We start from the raw sequence: 17,505 nt of genomic DNA, 5'->3' as shown, positions 1-17,505 counted from the left end.
CCTGTTCCTCTCCCCTGGTTAAAACCCTGCCTGAGCGCCTGCCTTCTCTCAGAGTGGGAACTGGGGGGAAGGCTCAGCTTCCCTGCTTTCCCTGAGGACTGGCAGTAGGAATGGGAGATTCCCGAGGTCCCATCTGGGTTTGGCTCTGCTCACGTGTGGCTCCTGCTAAAAGCATGGCTTGAAAGGCAGGTCGCTTTGGCTCACAGGATCCCCCTGCGCTGGTGTTGCAACCTGCAGCTGCTCTTCATGCAGCACTTTTCAGAGAGCCACCAAATCCTCCTTGTACTGAAATTCCCACCATTCCCATTCAGCATTTCTGAGCATTCACAACGTGCTCAGCGGCGAATTAGCAAACGTCAGTGGCATCACTCAGAGATGAAAACAGCCTTGACATCTTGATGAATCCAGAGAGGCAGAGATGACGAGTTCTGGGTCTCTGGAGGGGCACTGTCACTGTTCCCTCGCTGTCCCCACCAGCCCAGCTCGCTGGAATTCACCTTCCCTGTCATTACAACCTCGGGCTGGGGGGAGTGGTGGCAGGGAAATACCGCTGCTGCTGAGAAAAAAGAAGTGGGGGATCTGGATTCATTTTCATACATGGTGCCTGGAGAATGAAGCGTTTGTTGTAAAGATTTATTGAGTGAGAAACAATGCTGTGCCTAATCCCTTGGCAGGGGGAGCTGCTCTGGCTAGCACTGCTCGATAATCAGCGCTGGAAATCCCCTGCTCCCTGCTCTGCTCTGCCTCCGAGGTAGCTCAGGCTCTATCAAACCTCTCACCAAACCGTACCCCAGCGTGGTGAGCAGGTCTCGCATCCTGCAAGCCTGTCAGGACACTCTGCCAGCTCCAGAAATAGGGGTTTGGTGCAGGGAGGTTGGCTGCTGTCCGTCCGGACCCCAGTCCACCCTTCAGCTGCACTTTCCGACAGCCCCAGGACACACGGACAGGGTTTCTGGGATGCCGTGGACTTCTCTGAGCCTCTCACCCCTGGCTTTTGCTGGGTTTTGATGCCTTTGTCATAAACACAAAGATGGGGTTGTTCACTACAGGCACCTCCACCTGAGCAGGGTAGAAAAAGGTAAAAAGTATTGCTTATGTCCGAGCACTGAAAAAAAGGACAAACTGCCTGTTACATGGCTCTGCTCTCATCCTGTGAGTGATAAAGGTGTGAAACAGGGAGTGTCTCCCTCTTTGATGGCCACAGCACTGCTGGAGCCACATCTGCTGGGAGGGAGGTGACAGTCCTGTCACAAGCCAGCACCAAGTGGATATGTAGGGAAAGGCAGTGGTCAGACCAAAAAGAGAAAAGTGGAAGGGCTGGAAGTGTCAGGCAATGCAGGCAGCTGGAAACCACTGTGATCACACCGTATTGTCTGCTGGGTCTCCGTAAGTGTCACTCATCTGCTGCAGTGAGCAGTTCCCTTACAGATCCCGAGGCAAGAGGCAGCAGAGAAACCCAAGATGAGCCTGGGGTTGCCCAAGAATCAGGCAGAGCCCTGCTGGAAGATGCCCCGAGGCTGGGCTGTGTCACGGCTGATGTGCAGCAGCAGGAGCAGGGACGGCCATATGGTGTGCCAGCAGCACACACTCCCCCTCTGCAGGTGTCCAGGAACGGGCAGCCAGGAAGGTATTAAAGGAAAATGACATTTGCAGAGTAATTATCCAGTATTGGTCCTGAGTGAAAAGCACTAATCAATTGGAGAAGTGAAGGTTATACCTGACTCTGGAATTTGTCCTCCTCCTTTTGCTTTTTCAACTGCAGCAGTTCTTACCACAGAGAAGCACAGATTATCCCAGAAATGCAGCACCCCATCACTCTTACTTAAGACTAAGGTGGGTGTCTATAAGCTATTCCCAAAATACCTTTTTACAGATTTTTTCCTGCTCTGTCCTTTTGAATAGCAGTGCTCTGACAAAACCATCCCCACAAGCCAAGGTTTTCAGAAGTGGCTGATGGTTTGGATGGCACTGGTTGAGTATCTGTGAGAGTGAGCTGTTGAGGGTATTACTGTTCAGGTCTTGTGAGACACCTCAGACTTGGGAGAGGCCTTGGCCATAACCTCAGTATTATGTTGGTTTAAAAAGTCAGGCCAAGCACAAGAGACTACCCTCCCAGGTAAAGAATGAACCTGGGGAAGGACTCAAGAGGAAAGATGTGTCTTGGGACAAGTTTCACAAGCACCTAGACATGAATCCTACCATCTGACCCTCATTTTCTTCTGACATAAACCTGTCCCCATGCTTTTCAAATGAGGCAAAGCAGCTCCCCTGGACCACACTGTGCAGGGATTTATCAGATGGACACTTACAACACAGATTTTCAGTCAGACTGCCTACTTATAACATTTTCCATGCACTTCCTAGTATTTCTGGCAAGCTTTTCAGCTCACTTGATATATTATTAAGAGTAGCTATGAAACTAATTAACTGAGGAGAATGCTATTTAACTGTCAATAAACCTTTGGATCTCTGCCCTCTTTTCTCCAAATTTAGACATTAATTCTGCAAAGCCTTCTCTCTTCTCTACCCCACAGCTTCTCCCTTCCCTTTTCACAGCTCCTTGGTGGCACCTTTTTGCTTCATCTGGCCCAAGCTGTTTGTCCTTTACAGTGCTCCAAAGCCTGGTGGCTGCCTGCTCTCCATCACAGTTTGTCAGGATATGATCTCTCACTGCTGCTGTGCCTCCTTCAGCCTCCCATCACCAAAAACCTCCATGGGGCTTTCTCCCAGGCTGGTGTTTGTCCCCGATGCATCCTCAGGCTTGTTCCTAAACAGGATTCTGCTGGGAATTACACTGGTGGCACAACATGAAGGCTGACAGATGCAAATGGAAAGAGCAGAGGGGTGAATTTACCATCCAAGCACCAGTGAGCTCCCCACAGCTGCTCTTGCTGGACTGTGTAAGTTTAAGCCCCTTTAAAATACAGTTGCCTTGATTCTCCTGACACAGAGGGCAACAGTTCTCCTTCCTCCTTAAAACATGTCTTCCAGCAAAGCTCATCACTGCTGATGCTTATTCCCCCTCCCCCTGGAAAAGCACCTCCTGCACCCACTGTTGTGGTGGTGCCACTGCTGAAGGAGCCCCAAGGGTTCTGTGGTTCCCTGGAATTGTGCAGAATTCGCTCCTGACACACAAATAATGCCCCATTTCTCTGCACAATGGCCCTATGCATACAGTGGCCTCACAGAGAACAACAGATGACTGTAGCTTCAGAGCAGATGTGCATGTTGTCCATGTCAGGGGTTTTGAGATGGAGATCTGGAAAGGGAGGGGGAAAGGCAGAGCTTTTGTGAGAAAGTATGAGGAGCCTGGTAAAAAAAACCCAACAATGTAGAGAAAAAAAATAGCTCTGGTATCTTTATGTGGCAGGCTTTGAGAACATTGCTGATTCAGGGCTGTCTGAAATCTGTTTTCCCTAGAAAATAACCCTTTTTGTATTTGAAAGGCAGAGCAGAGCCTGACTTTTAAGGTACAAAATTGCTCCTGGATTTGCAAAGAAGACTGTAAGGAACAATTGCTATTGCCTCTGGAAGAAGGCATCAAGGTCTTTGCTCCCCTTGCACAGCTCCTCAAAGCCTGGAAAATGATATAGTGACCAGAATTTTTTTGGTTTAGTTCTGTATGAACTATATTAAATCATGGCACTGTGGATCTGGACTGTCCTGAATGACCAAAGCAGGTACCTGGGAATAGACTTTTTCCAGACTCAAACCCTGTGCTGGTGTTTTCCTGCTGGATTTTGAGGTTGGTACATCTGAGTTTGGGATCCATAGCCTGGCTTTCTTGGACACACTGCAAGAGACAATATGGAAGAAGCAGCAGCCAAAATAGCAACAACAGAAGTTGCAGCAGGCAGATTAGTGGCTGCAGCAGGCTCTGATCAAGCTGTTCTCCTTCTGTCACCATTTTGAGTGTTTATTGTTCAACACTCCAAACTGCTGCTGGTTACAGGGCTCTACCAGTGAGAAGGGATAAAGGACAGCACAAAGCCCCTGGAGGAATGCACGAGCCCACCCGACTGCCCTGTGCCAGAGCTGGATGCCTCCCCTCTCCTCCATTCTCAGCCCACCTGACTCCTGTCCAAGTCACATATCCTGAGGAAACAGTTGATTTTTCTCTTCAATAATTTGGTTATAAGCCCAAGGCCTGGAGACAAGAAAGGTTCTGCCACTGAACCACCCACCCCTCTGCCCCTGCCCCCTGCCTTTCTCAATCTGTTGGCCAATGTCAACAAACTTTGTCAGGGAGCTATCAAATTCCTGCAAGTTTCATAAAAGCAGGAGACTGCATCGAGGGTAGTGAGCTGAATCAATGCCCACACATGCCCTCACAAAGCTCCTGGCTGCTGTGTCCCCTGAGCTTCATCCAAAAAGCAGAGGCAGAGCACATGGTCAGAGCATCACATGGAATGCTGAAGGGGAAAAAGAACAGAGGACATGAAGATGGTCAGGAGAGACCCCTGGGAAGGAGGTTCTGTGTAGAAGATGCTGTAGGAGATCTGATGGCTTTCTGTGGGAGGCTCCAGAGGCAAATCTGTAGGAATCCAGGTTTAATTGTTTTTGCTGCTGACAGAACAACTTAATTATACACCGAGGGTCTCATTTGGTTTGGTTTCCCCGTGCAGGTCCAGATAAGGAGGAGCACAGGTGAATGCCCTTTAGCTCCCCGGTTATCTTCAGGCACATTTCACTCTGATGTGCTGATACAGGATTTGGAGGAGGAGCTGCAGTTCCTGTTTGGGGATGATCCTGCTCCAGAGCAGCCTTAAGCAGTCCCAGGGCACTGGGCTGTGCTGGAGCACTCTGAGCCCCTTGTGCTCCCCTCTGGCAGAGGAACTGATCCCCCCTCCTCCCTGTTGGAGCTCCTGTGGCCTAGAGTGCTGCCTTCCTATTTTCAATAAAAATCTGCATTTGTGAGAGCTCATAAGTCTTTTCAGGGTCTGCAGCTGGACTGTGAATAGGCTGTGAAGCCCTAATTTGAGCTCAGATGAGAGCTGTGTTGGGCTTTTCCCCTGAGCCAGCTCTGGTGCCTCAGGGACACCCTGGCAGGCTCTGCAGGAGCTCAGCTGAGTTTGGAATGGAGTGCAGGTCTGAAAGGGAAGATTTATTTTTTTTCTTTCTCTCAACTTTGGAAAACAAAATAAAAGACTAAAAGGCTGTAAAACATCCAGTCTGCTACCAAATTGCTTTTTTAAATGTCTCCAGCTTTACAAAAGTTGCACGTATTGCCATTAGACATCCCTTTCTCTGTTACCTACTTACACCTCTTCAATGCTGAATGGAAAAATTAATGCTGAGCCTCCTTCCCCTCACAATCAAACATTACAACACTGAGAAATCCAGAGTGAAGATTACACAGAACAGTCATTCCATAACAATACAATTATGATGAAATCATTTTAGCATCTTTGGTCTGAGATGAGATTAAATCTATTTTAATGAGACATTAGATGGGCTTTTTTCTCTCATGTTTTTTTCCTCATGGCGCCATTACAATGCAGAGGAATTTTTTTTTTTTTTTAAGTTGTCTCAGTTTGTGATTTTTTTGTTTGCAAGAAATCAATATTCTGTGCAGGGAAAATAAACTGAGAGTATTGCAAAACTTCTTTTTGTGCCTAAATTACCAATACACTCCCTCCATTTCAGCTTCATGCTGACAGTTTCTTTATCATGAGAATTTCTCCTTTTCAGGTTACTTCCCCAAAAAGAGTATTTCATATTTCCTGCATCAGCAAGGTTGCTGAAGAGTTGATTCACCAGGCTTCTGAAGCTGCCAGGGAGCTCCATCTTGCTGAGCTGTATTGATAGCAGCTCTGAGTCACAGAGAGCCCTGGCAGTGCTGGCTCTGACCCTGCTGCTTTGGAGGGCTGTGCCCCTGCAGTGTCTGGGAATGGCACTGCCTGTGCCTCCTGCAGCTCAGGGCCCCAGCTGTCCCTCCAGCCTTGCCTCAGTTTCCCAGGACTCAGTGTATGACCTGGGGGTGCAGCACCATGGCTCTCAGCGTGGCCATCACAAGGCCATATGCCCACAGAGTGTCTGTTCAAAAGGTCTTGGGCCATGTAATAGTCACAAATTATTTGCTCTCAAGGGAGCTAGAAGGTTTGGTTGTTTTTCCTTTTTCTCTGTTTTTTTTTTTACTAGCCTGATTTTGATGGCAAAATCTGGGCTGATCTCAGATATCAAAGTGAACCTAAAGCTCTTTAGGGAATGATATAGTTTAGAAAGGTGTGGGCTGTCTCCATCTCTCAGCTGGTGAGGGCTTTTCTGTTTTGCTTCATTTACCACAGCTTCTTCCCAAAGGCAACCTCCTTCCCGTGATCCAAAATAAACTCTGGGAAACTGTTCACTCATGGATCACCTTCTGTGGCATCCTCGGTGATTTATCTGGCCAGCATCACATTGTGGGGGTGACCAGCTGCCTGCTCTTCCTTTTTCTGTTTCGAAGAATCAGGTGGACAGATGGAAAAGATCTTCCCAGGGAGCAAATTGGTTCCTTCAATAAACTGCTCAACTGTGAGGGCAGCTGGAGGCTTTAACTTGGGTACCTCTGCTAGAGATGGATTCAGACACCCCTTATCATCTCTCAAACCTACCAGCACAAGGTGCTGCTAAGGCAACAAATTTGTTGATAACTCGCTCTGCAAGAAAACAAAAAAATATTAGATAAAAGAGAACTGCATTCATTGATCAAAGCAAAGGGAAAAGGGATGGAGCTGATGTTATGGATCATCAGCCAGCTGCCTGAGCTGGAAAAAGGGACGTCATGTTTTTGCCTTTAGAGAAAGAAGGTCTAATCAAACATGTGCCAAAGAAAGGGAAAGCCCCAGTCTCCATCTGAAGGCAGAAAGTTCCATGGAATCGCTTGGAGCCCTTGAGTTAAATGCATGTTGAGAGGAGACTGATAAAGATAAAACACAGCAATGGAAACCTGTCTCAGAAAAAGCAGGTAGGTCCCAACTGTCAACAGTAATCTGAACCTATAACAAGCACTCCTGTTTGAAAAGGAATCCAACTGAAAATGAAAGATTAAACAAGTACAACAACGTAAGAATAAATTGCTCGTAAATCTCTCTGGTGCTCAGGATCAAAGGAAGATTAAAGAACGAGTTATGGAAATGTGGTAGAGGCAAAGAGAACCTATTAAGTGATATAATTTAGTGAATATACGAGTAATAGAGAGTTCACATGTAAGTTTAGAGAAAAGGGAATGAACCTGTAGCTGCTGAAAGAGAATTTAAATGATATGTGGCATGAATGATAAATATTGAAGAAGGTTCTGTAGCCCAAACCCAACAAAAATATGACCCAGGATCACAGCTGGTCAGCAAAAACTCACTTGCAGTTGTGTTTTAAGGGTGATGGAGAAGGACCAAGTTATTCCAGTTCATCCTGCAGTTTTGAGAATGTGAGGGTGGACACCAGCTACATGAATTCCTGTTACAGGAATGACATCCACGTAAGGATGCAGGTGAGTCACCAGGGCAGGGGGAGCTCCTGGGATCAGCAGGGTCCATCATCTTCCCCTGGAAGCTCTTCTTTCCCTATTTTCCTCTGTGCTGGGCTGAGGTCACAGCCTATTCTCCAGTGATGATGCTTAGGGATGCTTTTCCCTCAGGAAGCCACACTAAAGCACTTGCCTGTGTGTGTGAGGCTACACATTTATGCAAGCATGCTCTTTTACAGTGACAGTATTAATACCAAAAGGCCCCATGTCAGGCACTTTGCCCTCATATTTGATATGCCTTCTGACTCTAATGATATAAATAAATCAAAATGGAAAAAGAAGGGACACTCTTCTCCCTGCTAAGACAAGGTGAGAGTGCTTAAAAGAAGTATCTTGTCCCAGCTCATGGAGAATCTGCAGCAAAATCAAACTTGAACCCATCACAGAATCATCAGTGCTTTTTTACTGCAGGAAACAATATCTTTAGGGAAAGAGGAAGCTGTATTCAGGACAGGGGGCAAGAGGTGCTGGGTCATCTGGGGAGGTTAAGGGACTTCACCTTCATCCCATGTGAACACTCGATGCTTATCATCACTACATTCAAGAGACAATCAATAAATACATTGATAATCCCATGTTTGTGCTAATTTCAACCATTTAATTCAATATGAAATCTCTTTTTTTTCAAGATCAATATTTTTTCTCTGTAGTCTGTAGTTTTCTTTATAAGAATTTGTCAGGAGAGTTTAGGAAAGGAAGAAAATGCAACGCTTTGTCAATATTTTCCCATAGTGAAACCAGCTGGCAATTGAAAGAGACTGAGGTGGGGAAGGTATTTGCATGTGCAAAAGATGATATAAGTGCAGCTGAGATTATATCAAAGTAAAGTCAGTGCAAGGCAGTCAGGGGGAAGGTTTTGCCTTCACTTGGCCTCCCAACCCAAGCAAACAGCAGCCTTTGATAGCTTTGAAGGTTATTTCTTGATCACACCTCAGATGGGTGTGCATTTGCTAAGTGCATCGCCTGTGGGCAATCTGATTTACGTTCAAATGTTTGCGGTGCATGAGGTGCACGCAAATCTATTTTTATGTACGTATTTATTACCAAGGCATGCACAGCACAGGCTTTTTAGCCTACACTACACAAAACAGCTCAAAGCTGTGCCTGACAGAAAAAAAGCTTTGTGGAGGTCCTAACCCAAGACATTGTGTAAGTCACCCTGCACAAGCCCAAACCTAAGCAACAAATGCTTGGGTGTATGCCAGAGCTCACCCTGGGTTGGAGGTGGCTCCGTGTGGTGGAAAAATCTCTCCTCCAACCCATGCTTTTAAAAAAAAGCTCAGAAGTCTTCTGTTGTTCGATCTCAAGGCAGTTTGTTGCAAGTTATCTAAAAGATTTTCTTCTCGGGTTTGCTCAGCAGCTCAGGCAGAGGCACACACACACCCTGACATCCTCTCTGACTCCCGACTGCTTCTTCTCTCCCCCCGCCCAGGGCTGGTGCTATCTTACGTGTTAAATGTTTATAGTTTTTCCCCAATACCTACTACCTATATTAAATGGTGCCTTTCTACTCCAAACCAATCTGTGAGTGCCAACATCACCAAGAACATGGAGGTAAGGAAGAAGAAAGAGGGAGGAAAGGGCAGGCCCAGATCCCTCCATCTTAAAACCTCTGACCCCCATGTACAAAACCAAAACCCCCCTGTACAGGACTTAAAACCCCTTTGTACAGCACTAAAAAATTCTTCCCTTTACTTTGTGACTACTTCTACTATACTATCTAAACTTTTGTGACTTCTTGTTCTTCCTGCAAGGTCGGTAAATCATTCCGTGGCTCAAACCCAAAATCACAGCTGTTTCCAGCTGCCTGCCAGGGTCTCAAATGCTTCTGACCTGGGCCTGGAACATCCAAAAATGTCTGAGGGACATTTTGAGTTCCGACAGCTGTAGATGCTCACATCAGTGTCCCCACCTGTTGAATCAGTGAGCCAGGGGAGGGAGCAGGAGCTGGGTGAATTCTGGGGGGCGTGGGGGAAGTGTAGGCATCCAAATCACACACAGGGGAAGGGGAAGCCATGTCCCAGCACAGAGCCTGGTGCTATCACTGCCCAGGGCCCTCACCCCACAGCCAGCACTGACCCACCAGGCTTAACCCACCCTGAGGCACTGAACGCTGCTCCCAGAGGGGAAAGCTGTTCATGTAGGGCACCCAGTGCATGTCTCACGTGACAAACCCTCCACTGCAGTGTTTGTCTCTTCATCCTTGTTTGGACTTGCATTTTTTTGGCTGTTATGTAGTCAAAGTGCATAAATAAAATATATCCAGCATTTTTCATCATTAACAGACTTCTCACAGCGCTTTTCATTTTTAGACACTTCACCTTTTCAAATCACTCATTAAATATTAATAAATTAATCCCTCTCACAGTCTTTTGATGCATGCAAGACATTTTCATGATGATAGTCTGTTTTTGATGATGTTCTGTTTTTTATTTGAATATGAAATACATCAAGTAGATGTACCATTCAATACAATTAGCTGGCAGTTATAAACAGTGCCAGAAACCAAGCATGGCAGGCTGATTTTTCCTACATGTGTTCAATTGGCACTTAAATACAGGAAGTGAAAAAATGAAGAGCTAATGGCGTGAATGACTTTTTGAAAGTTTGTACTCTTCAACAGATTGTTTACTTACTTCCTTTCATTTCCATGAGTCCTTTTCATGGAAGTTATTAAAACCACCAGTAAGATCAGCAATTTTTGCTGGGCTGAATGCTTGTATTGGGATTGTGTGGAAAGGTTTTGGTACAGGGGAGCTACAGGGGTGACTTCTGTGAGAAGCTGTTGGAAGCTGCCCCCATGTCCAACAGAGCCAATGTCAGCTGGCTCCAGGAGGGAACCACTGCAGGACAAAGTTGAGCCCATCAGTGACTGTGGTAGCACCTCCGGGATAATATATTTATGGAGGGAAATATCCCAAACAACTAATGGAAATGCAGCTGGAGAGAGGACTGAGGACAAGAGAAACAACTCTTCAGATCCCAAGGTCAGTGCAGAAGGAGAGGAGGAGGTGCTGGAGCAGAGATTCCTCTGCAGCCCACGGTGCAGCCCATGGTGAGGCAGATGTGTCCTGAAGAGATCCAGGAGGATGCAGAGATCCACCCACAGCCCCTGGAGGAGACCCATGCTGGGGCAGAAGGATGCCTGAAGAAGGTTGTAACCCCATGGCAAACCCATGCTGAAGTACGTTTGCTGGTAGGACTCATGACTCCATGGAAGGAACCCGCACTGGAGCAGTTTGTGGGTAACTGCAGCCTGTGGGAAGGACTCACCTTGGAGAAGTTCATGGAGGACAATCTCCTGTGGGAGAGACCCCACCCTGGTGCTAGGAAGAGTGTGAGAAGTTCTCCCCCTGAGGAGGAAGGAGCATCAGAGAAAGTGTGTGATGAGCTGAGTGCAGCCCCCGTTCCCTCTCCGCCTGCACTGCTGTGGGGGAGGAGGTAGAGAATTTGGAAGTAAGTTAACCATGTTAAGAAGGAGAGTGGGAGAAAGGTCTTTTAAATTTAGGTTTTATTTCTCATTATCCTACACTGATTTGACTTAATTTATACTAATTTTTCCCCAAGTCAGGTCTGTTTCACCCCTGATGGTAACTGGTGAGTGATTTCCTTGTCCTTATTTCTACCTGTCTTTTGCTATATTTCCTCTCCCCTGATGAATGGGGGAGTGACAGAGCAGCTTTGATGGGCACCTGGCCTCCAGCCAGGTTCAACCCACCACAGTGCTCAGCTCGGTCTGGGTAAGATGCTGCAGCCACAGCAGCGTCTCTGGGCTAAGCAAATGTCTGTGTGATGTCCCTGGGAAAGGGACACTGACACCACCCCCTGCCCTTGGGAGCAGAGCCTCTGAGCAGAAAGCTCCTTTAGACCTCATCATATAGGGTATTTGTGGAGAACCAAGCTATCCAGAGCCATTTGCAGGAGGTGCAGAGAAAATGTACCTCCAGGCTCTACTCCTGGGACTGGTGGCCAAAGTCTGGGTGCTGAGAAGGTGAGGACACTGCTGGTCCAGGAGCCAAGCACACCTTGCCAGTTGACAGCGCTGTCTCTGCACTCAGGATTCCTGCAGGACAGGAGCAGTGACTGCCTTCAGACAAGCCTGATCTCATTAGCTTTAATGCACATCTCAGGACTTCCAAATGGGGCAGCAATAAAGGGGAAAAGAAAGCTGGGGTATCAAGTAGGGGTTCAAACCAGCTCACATGAAGCACAGCCTTCCCTGACCCTGATGTCTCACTCTCAAACAACGACAAAATCTGCTTGTGTGTCCTGGCAAAACCCTGGCTTGTGAGAAAATGCTGAATATGTGGAGTGACAGGCCAGCGGTGGCTTCCCAGGGAAGTGTCAGCACTGCTGCCCATCCGACCCTTCAGATCCACACACAGCTTGAGGCTCCTGATCCAGCTGGAAGCGAGGCAAGGTCTGTTTCTGCCATGTTTCTATTGTTTTTTTTTTTTTGTTGTTTTTTTTTTTTTGCCAGGCCATTTAGCCTTTCCTTGGGAAGGTGATGTCCCTCTAGTGGGGCTTGGAGGCTGCTGGGCAGGCAGGATTTCAGCTATGACAAAAATCCCAGACAGCCCTAAAGCAGGATGATTTCACTGGCATCACGCAGTCAGCCACTGTACCCGGGGTTGTATACAAGTGGAGATATTATAGAAGAAAGGCCTTATAAAATATGGTTTAGGCCCTGTTACTCTAGCAGTTACCTTGTAACTTCCCATGTAAATGGGAGCAATTAGCACAACAAACTATTCTGGTAAGAGAACCATTTGCACCTGTAATAAACAAGAAATCTGTCCCATGGGAATCAGTGAACAAAATACGAAAACTAACCAAAAATAGAGAGATTTGACAGATGTACACCCTGCCATATACTGACCAATACATTGAGTGTCAGTGTATTGTTAACCAGTTAGGTGTAACATAGTGCCTTCTGGTATTTCCTATAAATATGAGCTTTGTGAATAAAGAAATAGCTTTCCTACATGAAAAATAGCTTTTCCTGCCACTTTGCTGGCCTGGAAGGTCAGGCTGGGTCCTGCCATTTTCCCTTCTCCCCTTGCCCTGTTGGTGTTGGACTCTCTGGTAAGACTTGTCCCTGATACCTGAGGGCAGAATGCTGCTGGGATCAGGAGCAGGCACACGCTAATGTGAACTGATGGGAGGATTTTGACTCTTCCATGGCAGAGATCAGGGACCTGGGCTGCCTGCAGGCCTGTGGGAGCCCCTGGGTCAGGATGAGCCACCTGGCTCCAAGCCTGTCACTGGGGTGAGCTGTCATGTTCCCTCCACACCGAATGGAAAGCAGGCACGTCCAAGGAGTGATACACCCGATCTCCTTCTGACATCTGCTCTGGAGCGAGACAAATCAGCCTCTGCTGGCCTCTCTTGACTGACTTCGGGGGGAGGAGAGGGTGACTTGCTCCAGGTTAGGTGACGTGAATCCCAAATGAGGTGGGCAGCACCCCTGTCCTGCCCTGGTTACCCTGCTGCACCAGAGCCCTGCTGGCTGTGCCAGCTGCGTGCTGGGCTGGCAGAAAGGTGCTGCTCTGGAAACCACAGCTGAAAGTGAAGAGGTTGTGGAGGATGGATACACGTGGACATGCAGGGAATAGGGTGTAAAAGCTTTGTTAAACTGCACCCAGGCCCATCTCAGGCTCTTTGGAAGGGCTAGCTCTTTTAGAATTTTATTTTGGTGAGGCAAAATATAGGATAAACATGCTAAGATTGCTCTGTCAGCAATGTGGTGTTCAGGAATCACTCACAGCCAAAAAATATTCTTTGAGAATGGCATCATCTATTGTCTGAATTTCTACCTGGTCAGCATCATGCAAGACAATGTCTGCATAATGTAGCAGCTTTGTGCAGCCAGTTTTTGGAGAAGTCACTCTGTGTGCAGCTCCTCTCATCCCCATTTCCAGCCAGGCACAGCACCACACACAAACACCTTGCATTAATAGAATATATTAAGTTCTTACATGTTTTACAACCCACCAGGCTCCCCATCTCATGACTGTCAGACAGTCCTCTTGGTCTCCTTTGGGTTTCATCACTTCAGACCATGACCCAGTTGCCTCTCCCAGCTTTTGTGTGTAGTGCCACCATGGCTCTTGCACCAGTGGCCACCTGTAATTATCTTCTCACTGATAATTGTGCTGCTGCAGCATCCCCCCTTTCATGCCCATTCTAAACAATACTCCAGCACGAGGGAAGTTTTTGCTCTACCACTCTGAAGCTGGGAAGTAGAGAGCAAAGCCAAAAGGGAAAGCACTTAAATAGGAGGAGGTTTGCCAAGCTGTGATGTTACAAACAGCTGCTTTGTTGACAGCTCTGTCACAAGGAAATTACCTCCCCCCCATGATCAGTGCTTCTAGAAATGGTGTTGTTGGAGCAGATTGTGTCTTTTTGCTTTTGAAAAGCTGTTGGATGCTATACTTTAGGAGAATATGAACTGGAAAAATCTTGAAACCCTACCAATATTGTGAGGGAGAGGAGAGATCTCTGCTTGCTTTGTGCTTCTTGCCACTTTCCCCCTCCTTCAGTGCTCTCACACTGACACTTGGTTCCTATTAGAGCCAAATGCTGTTTCCTCATATGGGGACTTTGCTTTGCAATTATTAATGCAATCCTGAGCCAGAGAAACAACATGAAACACTATCTGCCCCTTGATGGAAGCACCGGTGAGCATTAGCAATGAGGCAAAGGGGAGGCTGGAGACTCAAAAGTTTGCAACATAGCTAAAAAAAGTCATGATGATGCAATTCAGCTGCCTGGAGCAGATGCTTGACCTGCCCACTGCTTAAAAGGGAGGCGAAGCTTGAGGAGGGCAGGATCTTGGTCGCAGATGATTAACACGGAAAGCCTTGAGTATTTAAACCATTACCGTGAAACAAAGGGATCAAAGGCTCTGTCCTTCAGCCTGCACTGTCCTACAGTGCCTGCCCTGGCCACACATCAGGTGTACACAGGTGGGATGTACCCAATTTTGGCATCAAGCTGTTAGGATGGGGAGTTTGGAGTGACTTGGTGAATTCAGGTCTCCAAACTTACAAGTATTTTACTGCCCTAAATCACCTGCTTACCTGGCTCTTTCCAGAAACCATTGTAGCCAGGCCTGGAGGAGTTGAGAGAGGCAGGAGGAGCTTTTCTTCATCTCCTGTTTGATCTGCAGTCACCTGGCACCACCAGCAGCCTTTCACTGCAATTCTTTGCTGCAACTGCTGGAAGTAGCCCAGGTGTGGTGTGGGGTGAGAAACCAGCTGAGCTGCCCTGGGCAGGCTGAGGGCTAGAGCTTGACTGAGCAAGGAGCCACGTCTGCTCCTGTGCAAGGTGAAGTTAAGGGAAAGGATGTTGACACAAAGCTAATTACAGGTGTTGGGAAGTTTTGAGCCTCTCTGTATTGGAAACACTTTTACAGCTCAGCTCTTTTGTAGTAGTTCTGGATCATTTAATTAGTGTGTCCTCTCTACTCATGAGGGTAATTTCAGTTGCACAATAGCTGTTGCCACAGCAGCTTTGTTTCATGGATTTTACTTCCTAGATCCCAGCTGGTTTTGTATTCCTCATATAGCTGTTCTCCTGTATACATATGTACATATTTATATGTGCATCTGTAGCTATAAAAGGAGGCAAGGCCAGGAGTCCATGAGGAGATGTGCACGCTCTGCACAAGGGCTGCAATAACCCCAGTCGTGGGTACAGGCTGTGACATGTCCCCCTGGCCAGCAGCTCTGCCAAAAATGACTGAGGTTGCCACATCAGATTCCAGCCAGCCCCATGCTGCCATCTCAGATAAGGCAAACTATGTACCAGGCTGTGCTAGCTGGAATGTGGCCACCAGGTGTGGAGCTTCCTCCCTCCTCTCTCATGGAATTCATATGGAATATTGTGCCCAGTTCAGGTGTCCTGGTTCAAGGTGATGTAGAGAAGCTTGACATGGTCCTGTGGAGATGAACCTTGGCCCCCATGAGGAGATACAAGGAAGCTGGGCTTGGTTTTCCTGACCAAGAGGAGGCTGAAGACTAAGCTGACAGCAGCCTACAGAAAAGTGTAGGTTCCTAAACAAAGGAACCAAGCTATTCTCAAGCACAGGGCAATGATTTTGGCTGTGGTTTGTGAAGTTCAGAGGGGACAGAGGGAAAAAAATACTTTGCAGGGAGGGTTCTGCAGCCCAGGAGTAGCCTGCTTCAGCCTCTGTCTCTGGAGATTTTTATAACTCTGCTAGAAGAAGCAATGGCTAACTTGATCCAGTGCTGGCCACAGTCCTGTTCCAGGTGGGACAAGAGAGCTTGAGAGGTCCTTTCTGGCCAAGACCACTGTGAACACACACAGAGTACCAGCACAGCCACACCACACTGGTTGTACTTTCCCTGAATTGCCACCAACAGCTAGCTCTAAATATTTTTCTCTGTTTTTCCTTGCCAGGCTACCATCCTGTCCGTGTGGATGAGATCTCTGGGATACAGGTAATTTTTAGATTTGTATCTACCATGATCCATAGCATAGTGAGATACTGTGTACAATTTAAACCCAGATTAATCCTGCAAAGAAACATGGCTGTAGTTACTTTCTGCTGCATGAGTAACTCAGCAAAAAACAGAATTAGGACTTCACCTCTGGCAAGATTTGCTGTAACCACTCATCAGCTGTGTTTTCAGGTGTGCTTTCCCTGCAGCAGGGCACCTGCAGCCATTTCTCCTTCAGTGACAGTCTTTTCCAGCCAATCAATCTTCTATTTATCCACCAAATAATGAATGAATGTTGATTCTTTAGCAGAGCCTGACCCCTAAATATGTTTGCAATGAGAGGCTAACTCATGCAGGCAGGTGTGTACGTGTGTGCATCTTTGTCTGGATGTGTGCGGGGTGGAAGGGAAAGGTCTGACCAGAATCAAACAAAAATAGAATCCTAATCTCTTTTCTGTGTAGAGCAAATTGGAGCAGATAGTTTCCAAATGAAATCTGAGATGATGCCAGCTGCTTGCAAACTGTACCCACTTGAAAAATAAAATTCCACTGCCTGCAAGTCATCCCTATCTCTGTGTTCTCAAGCACAATCTTCTTTTACCAGACTGTCCCATAAGATGTGGGCATTAAAAATCACCATTTTGAATTGAACTGGGCTAATTTTAATCACTGGCTCAGAGCTGTGACCCCTTCATATCCTACTTCCTTCAAGGATGATCCCCTTCTTCGCCATGAAAATTGCTCTTCTGCAAAGAGAAATTAGACATGCATCAAATAAGGACTGCCTTTCATGCATCTTGAAAAAGCCCTTATGTGCCACCAAAAGACCCCAAGCAGCAGAACAACTTGTGTGAGCAATGAACAGTGACAGTGGAAATGTTAAAGCAACTTTATAGGAACAGCAGAAGAAATGAACAAGCCATGAAGCCCAAGCATATTGAATAAATGCTTTGCACATTGTTGTAATGAGATTCAGCTGACCGAGACATTTATATGGGGAAGAAATCACAGCCTCATTGCAATCAATAGACAAGTTGCCACCGACTAATGGAGCTCTGCTCTCACGATGTTTGTATTGCAACATAAGCCAAGATGCCTGTGAGCTGTCAAAACCCTTTAGAGCCATTTGTCCCAACAACCCCACAGTATCATCCCCTAATACTCTATTATGCAAAGAGACCCCTTTTATTTTTATTAGAGCTAATTCACCAGATGGCTTCTCCCCCCTCCCCTCCCTGCTTTGATGTAGCAAATGCAGGCAAGTGATTTTGCTGACTACAGATCAAGGCACAGATCAGTGCTATTTGCCATGCACAGAACATGAAAAGCAGAGCAGGGACTGTCGGGCAAATCTAACGTGTTTGTAAACAGCAAAGAAACCTTTGCAGACATGTGGGAGGTGATGCAGCCTCGCTCCCCTGGCACGGGTGGGCTGCAGGTACTGCTCCTATGGCCCTGCAGGGAGCTGGGTGGGGAAGGAGCTGAATTTCTGCATTTTGATGAGAGATTAGACCTGCTGGTGACACTGAATGAAAA

At 47.0% G+C, this 17,505-nt stretch overlaps 1 long non-coding RNA gene across 1 annotated transcript; it reads left to right on the top strand.

Moving 5' to 3' along the window:
- The first annotated feature begins 11,956 nt into the window (after window positions 1-11,956).
- On the top strand, window positions 11,957-17,273 carry LOC146767420 (uncharacterized). Its single transcript, XR_014955790.1, has 3 exons — window positions 11,957-14,472; window positions 15,929-15,969; window positions 16,432-17,273. It is a non-coding gene; the product is annotated as an uncharacterized LOC146767420 (long non-coding RNA).
- The last annotated feature ends 232 nt before the right edge of the window (window positions 17,274-17,505 follow it).

This window comes from Lonchura striata, chromosome 5, assembly GCF_050655825.1.
Source record: "Lonchura striata isolate lonStrDom1 chromosome 5, ASM5065582v1, whole genome shotgun sequence".
Classification (NCBI taxonomy): domain Eukaryota; kingdom Metazoa; phylum Chordata; class Aves; order Passeriformes; family Estrildidae; genus Lonchura; species Lonchura striata.
Note: the sequence above shows the minus strand (reverse complement) of the source record. Positions and strands in the feature narration are given on the sequence as shown.